Raw genomic sequence first — 9,087 nt, 5'->3', positions numbered from 1 at the left:
TGATCTCTCCAAGCTCATCATGTACCTTCCTCCATCTGGATTTTTCAGCAGCACACAACAGAAACAGAGTTTGGAGTACATGATGTTTGCTAATGTAAGAAAAAAGAAAATGGAGTAGCACTGGTTTGGACACTTAAAATGAAGTCAAGTGGCCATTGTTAATCAGATCTCAAACACCTCTGTTGCTGAACTTTTGAGCTGGGCTATAGACATGCCCACTCTTGATTAGAACTGACCTTTGCAACACTCTTAACCTTTCTTTAGTAATCTTTTATACAACACACCACTTCTCTGCACTGAGAGACTGAGATCATACCCAATCTCTTTCTTACAAAAGAGATTAACTTCTACCAGCACCAATCATAATTGCGAACTGACAAATGATGTAATTACCAGTTCTCTGGAGGTTTAAAGCTATAAATAGAGCTACCATCTTGTAAAATCTCAGGATATTGTCAAGTTTGCTTGAATCTGTGTTTTCCCAGATTGCAATCCTTACTACCCCAAAGAAATGTAATTTTCTTTGTTCTCTTGCTAGGGTGACTTTATTCTAGATCAGTACTAATAAACATCAGTATTCATGAAAGGAAAGGAAGAAGAAGCAAGATGGAGTAGAAGTCAAACTTTGATGCAGATTCAGTTTTGCTCATCAGAACATTTGTGTCCTGCCCAGTATGACCTCGCAAGTGACTCCAGGCAGGAAGTTGAGCAAAATGAATCTCCACAGCCCTGGCAGTTGCTGGAGAAGCTGACAGCTGGGGCATGTCCTTCCTTGGATGTAGGTCTCTATGTCTACCATGCCCTCCTCTGTGTGCAGCCCATTTTATTTCTTTACTTCCTCAGGACTCACAGAGCACTTCTCTTCTTTGGACTTTTTTTTGGCCTGTTGTTCCTTTCCTTTGAAGCATTTCTTCTCCATGTTTCCCTCTGATCACACTATACTTCGTTTTCTCACAGCACATCTCATAGTTTGTAATTTTTACTTTTTAGAGGAATAAGTTATTTGACTAATTATTCTACATAATTATTTGTACATCGATTAACTCCCCACTATACTGTAAGCTCCATGAGAACAGCATTTTATGTAGTTAATCTTTAGAAGCCAATGGTGCACCTAACATAAAATAAATGCTCCATAAATATTTGTTGAATGACTAAATGATGAATGATTGAAATGGCAACCTGGAAACTATAGGGTCCTACTGAAAGAAGTACCAGGAGATAGGAGAAGGAAGATGAAATCTTATTTAAATACATATTAAACTAGTATATAGAGCTAGCTTCTTAATGATGAATCATATGATATTTCCCCATTCAGAAATTTAAATTGCAAATTATTCTACTTTTCTAAGATCTCTATTTTTCTAATGTTCACTTGAGCATATATTTGAGGTCTGGTAAACCATTGTTGGGCAGAGTTCACATAGGAATTCTTAACACTACAGCTCATGAGTATTTCTGTCCAAATTTATGTCATCATGACTACCAATAAAGCTCACATTCTGTAATCTTCCTTTCAGGAGTTTCTCTAGATCAAGAGATCTAACATCCAAAGTCTAACTAGCCCTGAAATCAATCAGGTCTTTGCATGGTTGCTCCAGTCCCTCAGGAAGATAAAGATGTTAAATGCACAAGGTTCAGCCTGGCAGTTCATTCAGTCCTCTCTCATGGGCAGGCGGGATGAAAACAAGTATAATTGCCATGAGCTCTGCCTATGCTGGGCCCGGTAGTGTTTCCATGTAGGACTTCCTTCCTAGCATTTCTAAAGAAACTTACATATTTTTTCTGTATTTCTATCCACAGAAAAGGCAGTTGAAAAATCAGGAAAATGAGAAAATATATCTCAATTCTCCTGAAAGAATTAAAGTTTAACAATCAAAAAAGAAATATTAGATTTGAGAAGGAGTCCACTTCCATGAAATGGAAGACAAGAACAAGACACACTGGCATGGTGAGTTGGAGGTTAAAGTTGACATTTTTGGGGCAGAAGCACACAGAAGTCATCACAATGCAGTCAGTCTTGCTTGTAGCTCTTGCTATCTAATAACTGTGTATTGTGGGCCTGTTTGCTGCCAATGGTGAGTCATGCTTGCAAACAAAATAAATATTAGTCAATTTATAGACATACCATACTTTAAACAAATTCTATGAGCACTGTTCCAAGAAATAACAAGTTTAGGGAGCAAAATAAATCCTTAAATTGGCAATTTTGGTATGTGATTCAATGTAATGCTATTAAACTTGATAGGAGATACAAATGTAATATTATTAAACATTACCTGATAATATTTATTAGCATTTCACAGTTTGAATACCTGCTATTGGCTGCAGTGTTTTGTACATATTATATAACTTGATATTTCTTATTAAAGTTTTTTGGGTTTACTCAAGTAACAATAAATATAGAATATGAAGGATGATGGAAGTATTTTAAGAATAGCTTGGGATTTTGAGAATGCCTGGGAATTATTTCTCATTTGTGAAGACCCAAAACTAATAACTGTTAGGCATTTGGAAGTAGTAGACTGGCATGAGTCCCAAGTTCCCCCCAGATTGACTCACCAGCAACCTTTCTTATCAGTTTTCTCATGTAAGCCTCGGGTAGTTGGCTGAGTTTCTATCTTGATTTCTGAGTTGGAGGCTGCTTTCTTGTTTTAGCTCTGGATGCCATCCTGAGCTCAACTTCCTTGATTGAGGTTTTTGTCTCCTGTCCAGCACCCTTCAGATCTGCCCACTGTGGCAGTGAACGTCACTCTTCATGTCCTATGTGAAGGCTGAGTTGTTGCAGTATCCCAAATGGACTGCCTGAAGAATTGTGTGCTAATTATTCCCTGTTTGTGCCTTTCCCCAGGCGCCAGATCCATTCAGTTTTTGTTTCTCTGCCCTGTTCTGTGTCACAAATGGTTAACTTTGGCAGACTGCCTCACCTGGGTCTCTTTGGGATAGATTTTGGCCCACAAGCCAAATTCAGCAATGTTGTTAGGTAAAGTTTTATTGAAACACTGCTGTGTTTGTTTATGTGTCATCTATAGCTACTTCCATATTATAATAGCAGAGCTGAATAGTTGTAACACAAACTGTATGGCCCACAAAACCTAAAGTATTTATCTGTGTTAGGCCAATGGGAGACTCCAACATTAGATCAGAGGGTAGGAGTTCCTTGCTTTGGTGATCGATCCTAGCAGTGGCAGCATCTCTCCTGGCTTATAGTTCACACCAGGAGGCCCCTCCTCCAAGGTTGCAGGTATGCTGAGCTGGAGGCTTAGGGATAGTGATGGCTTCCAACTGTTATTCATCTCTCGGTAACTCAGTGTTCCTTATTTGTTCCCTTAATTTTGCTTATGATTTTTTAAGGAGATCTTAATTAAAGTCTCTTCATTTGAACTATCTGGGGTGAATTTACCTGTTAGGATCTGGCTAATGCAAATTCACATGAATACATGCTCTTCACCTTGGCCACATACTTGAGCAAACTTTCTTGGCAAGGGACACCAGTCTAGGTTGAGCCAGAGTCTGCTGTGCCTTAGGCAAGATGAGTTGTCTGGTATGCTAATGCAGCAGTCCTCACTACCAAGTTAATGTCTCTAGTCCAAACTTTGCCCTTAAGAATAGCATATGCCATTCTGTGGAACCATCTTCTGCAGAGGACTGTAATATTGACTGCGCCCACAGCAGGCTGTAAATAGTTAACCCCACAACTGGCTTGTTTACAGAAGTGATTCTGGCCGGGGCCTACGTGCCAAAGTCGGAGTAACTCACACCCAAATTCCGTTCCCACAACTAAAACCTTCTTACTAGAAGGACAATGTTCTAATTACAATCATATATTTTGTCTATTCTGTTCCTAATTCGAGAATACTTTGTCTTGTCCTTTATGAGCCTTGTTTACATTAATTTCCATAAAAACTGCATTTAGCTTGCCTTTACTCCAATTGATTGCCAATAAAGGTCAGTTCCTGGGACTAGCCAGGGCCTTTATCACTTGCACTGGCATTGGTCGTCCTGGAACCCTGTTTTCTCTTTCTTAGTTGTGTCTCTTAGTGTGTTTATTTCTCAGGCCTGTGTCATACACTGGCAAAGTACTGGAACCTGACTACAGGGGTCTCTGGTAATGTTCAAAGTCCCAGTATGCTCTGTGGTTGACTCTTAGAAAATTGACATCATAAGCCAGTATGTCTCTTTATACTTTTCTTTAGTAAAACATGAATCTCCATGAGTTAAGTTGGTTTAAATATCTCTGCTGTATCTAGATCAAATGTTTCTAAAGGGAGTTCGAATAGTTTTTTTTTTCAACTCTTATAATATCAGAAATACAAGGGAGTCTAGATTTACACGGTTTTGGTAAGGATGGGAATGCCACGACATCAACTCTAAATATCGCTTTTTACAGTTTTCTTTTTAATTTGATGAGGTAATTTTTCAGATCTCTTCTCTTACTACCCAAAGGATCTGTGGTTGCTGGCCTTTATTTTTCTGGTAATTATAAAATAAACTAATATTTTTGCAATTTCAACTATAACCAAGGTTGGCCCAAAGCTTTTGCAAGAACAAAAATAAAACTCACATTTTTAATTGTGTAGGCCATTTGAAATATTAACTAGAGAATATAAATTTGATCACAGAGGTTATGGAAGGAACAGCATTTGAAAATGAGAAATTCCCAAGTAGAAAAGTCATATATAGAGCTCCTCACTTCAGTAATCTTCTTCTTTTTGCCTCTCTGTTGGACTGTTTAAAATTATATGTACAAGAATTAATTAAATAAGAAGCTACACTTTCATTGAAGGGATGTTATATAAAAATTTTAAGAATACAGGTGCTGTATCTACAATACTGAAGGTGGTTAGTATGGTACTTACTAGTAAAATACCATAGGAAATAAATACTACACAAATACTTAATAACTGACACTTTATGGTTTGCAAAATATTTTGGCAAGCATTATCTCATTGATCATCATAATCTTATAAGGTAAAAATTATTGATTCTAACTTTAAAATAGAGAAGTTGGGGCTAAATTGTTCCATGTAGTATATCTTATAAGTTTTCAAGTTGTTTATGGGCTCAAGGACAGTGTGGAAAGGGAGGTTGATTTGTGGGACCTCCAGTAGAACAAAATATGAGTTTGTCAAATTGAACTGGCTGCAGGGAATGGTTTAGCAAGAAGGTTGGGGCAGACTGATCCCAGGAACTGACAGGCAGAGCAAATTGGAGCATGACTCAGGTGATATGCAACATCCCAGGAGAAATCACACCCATGGGAAGAGTTAGGACACTGAGCTATACTGGAGTGTTCAGCGGAAAGTCCCAACCAGAAGTTTAGTGCCATGAACTCGGTTAAGACAGGAGACAGAGAAATGCTCATAAATGGTGTTAATTCTAGGTTCCACCTGTGAGAATGCTGAGGCTCCTGTTATGTAGCTTGTCTCTGTCCCATTGACTGGCTCTGTGCATGTGGACTTTCAGTAGCAGAAACAGGGATAATGAAGGCAAAACATTAGGCAGGGCTAAGTCTGGAGGAACAATTATTTGTTGTTTTGCTTCACAGTCTATATACTTTCCATTATACCTCACTACTGGTCACAGATTATGCAAGGCAGAAAATAAAGAAGAGGTAAAGACACAAAAGGCAAGTGACCAATTGATGTATAGAGAGATGGGAATAATTAAGAAAAGTTTTGAGACGCAAGTGAGGTTTTAGCTTCTCCTCAAAAGAAATAGAACATATCACCTGCTACTTGTTGTGACCCTTAATATAGTTAAATAACATCAGTTGCACTAAAGCTCAATCCTAGAGTTTATCATGTTCTCAAGGAAGTCAGTTTTGTCAGCTCCCTTCCAATTCCTCTTCTCTTCTAATATTTGTCTTAGTTCTGAAGACTGAGTGAAGTGAATGATCCTGCTTCCCATTTTTGATGGAAACAAAAACTCTTTAAGGTTGCCCCTATCAATATGGCAGAGATTAGCCACACATAACTATAAAGTGCTTGAAATGGGGCTACTCTTAATTGAGATATACCATAAGTGTAAAAAATACACTGGGTTTTAGAGACAATATTAAAAAAGTAAAATCTGAGTCACGCTGAAAACACCAAATCAGCCTGCTGCAGACAGGCAGGTCTGTGGACGCAGTCCTGAGGTCACCAGTCGTGCTGAAAACACCGAATCAGCACACTGCAGACAGCCACCTGGTTCCACACTACAAAGACGCAGAGGACACTGGACCACCAGACCACTGTACTGGAGCTAATCAAGTTCTCAGCATTTAAAGAATTCCTGCCCAGAGGTAGGGGCTTCTGAGCCACCGGCCCACTGCTCCTGGTCCAGAGGAAGGGCCTTCCAGGCCACTAAATGTCCCACCACTCCCAGCCCAGAGGAAGGGGCTTTTGGGCCACCATCACTACCACCGCTCCCAGCCACTGGCCCACCTCTCCCAGCTCAGAGGAGGTGAGCTGAACGGGCACTAACAGCACCCCCCCTGTGCCCCCAGTTGAAATGAGAAAACATGTAAAGAAGTCTCAAAACCAGACTTCCAGATCAGCTACAACAACCCCAAAGGGAAATGAGATGGAACACCCTGATACTCAACCACCTGGACCCACTGAACTGGCAACAAAAGGGGATCTGGAAAAAATGAAATCAGAAATAGTTTCTCAGATAACAGGAGAAATTGTGCTCCTAGTGCAAGACATGTTTAATAAATCTAGAGAGGAGTTGAAGAATATGATGGAATCCCAACATAGGAAACAAATGAAATCCATAAAACAGATGCAAATAGATTTCCAGGACATGAAAAACTCCACTGAAAGTCTACACAGCAGAATGAGCCAAGGTGAGGACAGAATTTCAGATATAGAAGATAAGATTGCAATTAATGACCAGGAAAAGAAAAATTGCTTCAAAATTATAAGGAAACATGAGAAATCAATCCAGCAGCTGCTAGATGATGCAAAGAAGAATAACATAAGACTGACTGGAGTCAATGAAGAAACAGGAGAGAGTGCAGATGACATAAAAAAATTATTCACAGAAGTAATGGCAGAAAATTTCCCAAGCAGGGAAAAGAACTTGACATACAGATAAGTGAGGCATATAGGACTCCAACTAGCCTTGATCAAAAAAAAAATCTACACATAGGCATATAATTGTTAAGATTCCAGAAACCCAACAGAACAACAAAGTTCTACAGGCAGTGAGAGAAAAGAAACAAATCACATACAAAGGAAAGCTCATCAGAATCACAGCAGACTTCTTAATGCAAACCATCAAGGCAAGAAGAGCTTGGAGTGACATATTCCAAGCCCTAAAAGAAAACAGCCTCCAACCCAGATTGATGTACCCTGCAAAACTATCTTTCAAAATGGATGGAGAAATAAGATACTTTCATGACAAAGAGTACCTTAGGAACTTCCTGAATACCAAACTAGCACTCCAAAGAATTTTACACATTATCCTAGGAACAGAAACTGAGGATCACAACCCCAGGAAGCAAAGCAGAATGAACCCATCTGACATGACAAGAAATTAAATGTAAAGGGGGAGAACACAACAAAAAGAAAAAGTCATGGCAATGACAAGTCAATATGTTTCAGTTATAACCATCAACATTAATGGTCTCAATTCACCAATCAAAAGAAATAGACTGGCAGAATGGGTCAAGAAGCAAAATCCAACAATATGCTGCATACAAGAAACACAATTCAAAATGAAACTCATAGACTGAAAGTGAAAGGGTGGACAATAATACTCCATGCAATAGGAACCCCCCAAAAAGCAAGAGTAGCTATCTTCTTTTCAGATCAAGTAGATTTCAAATTAAAACTGATTAAGAGAGATGAAGAAGGACACTACATCCTCGTAAAGGAAACAATCCAAGAGGAAGAGATGACATTCATAAATATCTATGCACCAAACACTAGTGCGCCCAACTATATAAAACAAATACTAACAGATATGAAAAGTCATATATACACTAATACAATTGTAGTGGGGGACCTCAACACCCCACTATCACAAATAGATAGATCAACTAGACTAAAAATAAGAAGCAAAATACTAGAACTCCATCGAACTCTTGAACAGATGAACTTAACAGATGTTTACAGAGTCTTCCACCCCACAAAATCAGAATACACATTCTTCTCAGCTGCACATGGGTCATTCTCCAAAATAGACCACATACATACTCACACATAGAACATGTTTAAGTAAGTGCAAAGGAACTGAAGATATCCCCTGTATATTATCAGACCATAGTGCAATGAAATTGGAGATCCATAGCAAAAGAAACTCAAAACATTTCATAAACACGTGGAAATTGAACAACACACTTCTGAATAACCAATAGGTCACAGAGGAAATTAAAGAAGAAATCAGACAGTTCCTTCAATTAAATGACAATGACAATACAACATATCGGAATCTATGGGACACAATGAAAGCAGCCTTATAAAGGAAATTCATAGCACTGAATACTCATATTAGGAAAACAGAATGAGCCCAATTAAACAACCTAATGCTGAACCTCAAGCTCCTAGAAAAAGAAGAGCACGACAAACCCAAAGCTCATACAAGAAAGGAAATTATAAAGATCTGAGCAGAAATCAGTGCAATGGAGACTAAGAGAACGATACAAAAATTTAATGAATCAAAGAGTTGGTTCTTCGAAAGAATAAATAAAATCGACAAACCCTTAGCCAACCTTATCAGAAAAGGGAAAGAAAAGGCCCAAATTCATGCAATTAAGAATGAAAAGGTGAAGTCACAACAGACCCAGCAGAAATCCAGAGGATCATCAATACCTACTTCCAGAACCTATACACCAATAAGACGGACAACACACAAGAAATGGACAGATTCCTAGATACATATGAATTGCCAAAGTTAAATGAAGAAGATATAGAAATTCTAAACACTCCAATAACAATGAGGAAAATTGAAAATGTAATAAAAAATTACCAACAAAGAAAAGCCCAGGTCCTGATGGCTTCACTGCTGAATTCTACAAGACATTTAAAGAAGAACTACTGCCACTACTCTTTAAACTCATCAATGAAATTGAAAGGGAAGCAAAGCTTCCAAATTCAT

This window comes from Heterocephalus glaber, unplaced genomic scaffold (genome assembly GCF_053883595.1).
Source record: "Heterocephalus glaber isolate CG9 unplaced genomic scaffold, H.glaber_assembly_v1.0 deba00001547, whole genome shotgun sequence".
Classification (NCBI taxonomy): Eukaryota; Metazoa; Chordata; class Mammalia; order Rodentia; family Bathyergidae; genus Heterocephalus; species Heterocephalus glaber.
This window is presented reverse-complemented; position numbering follows the sequence as displayed.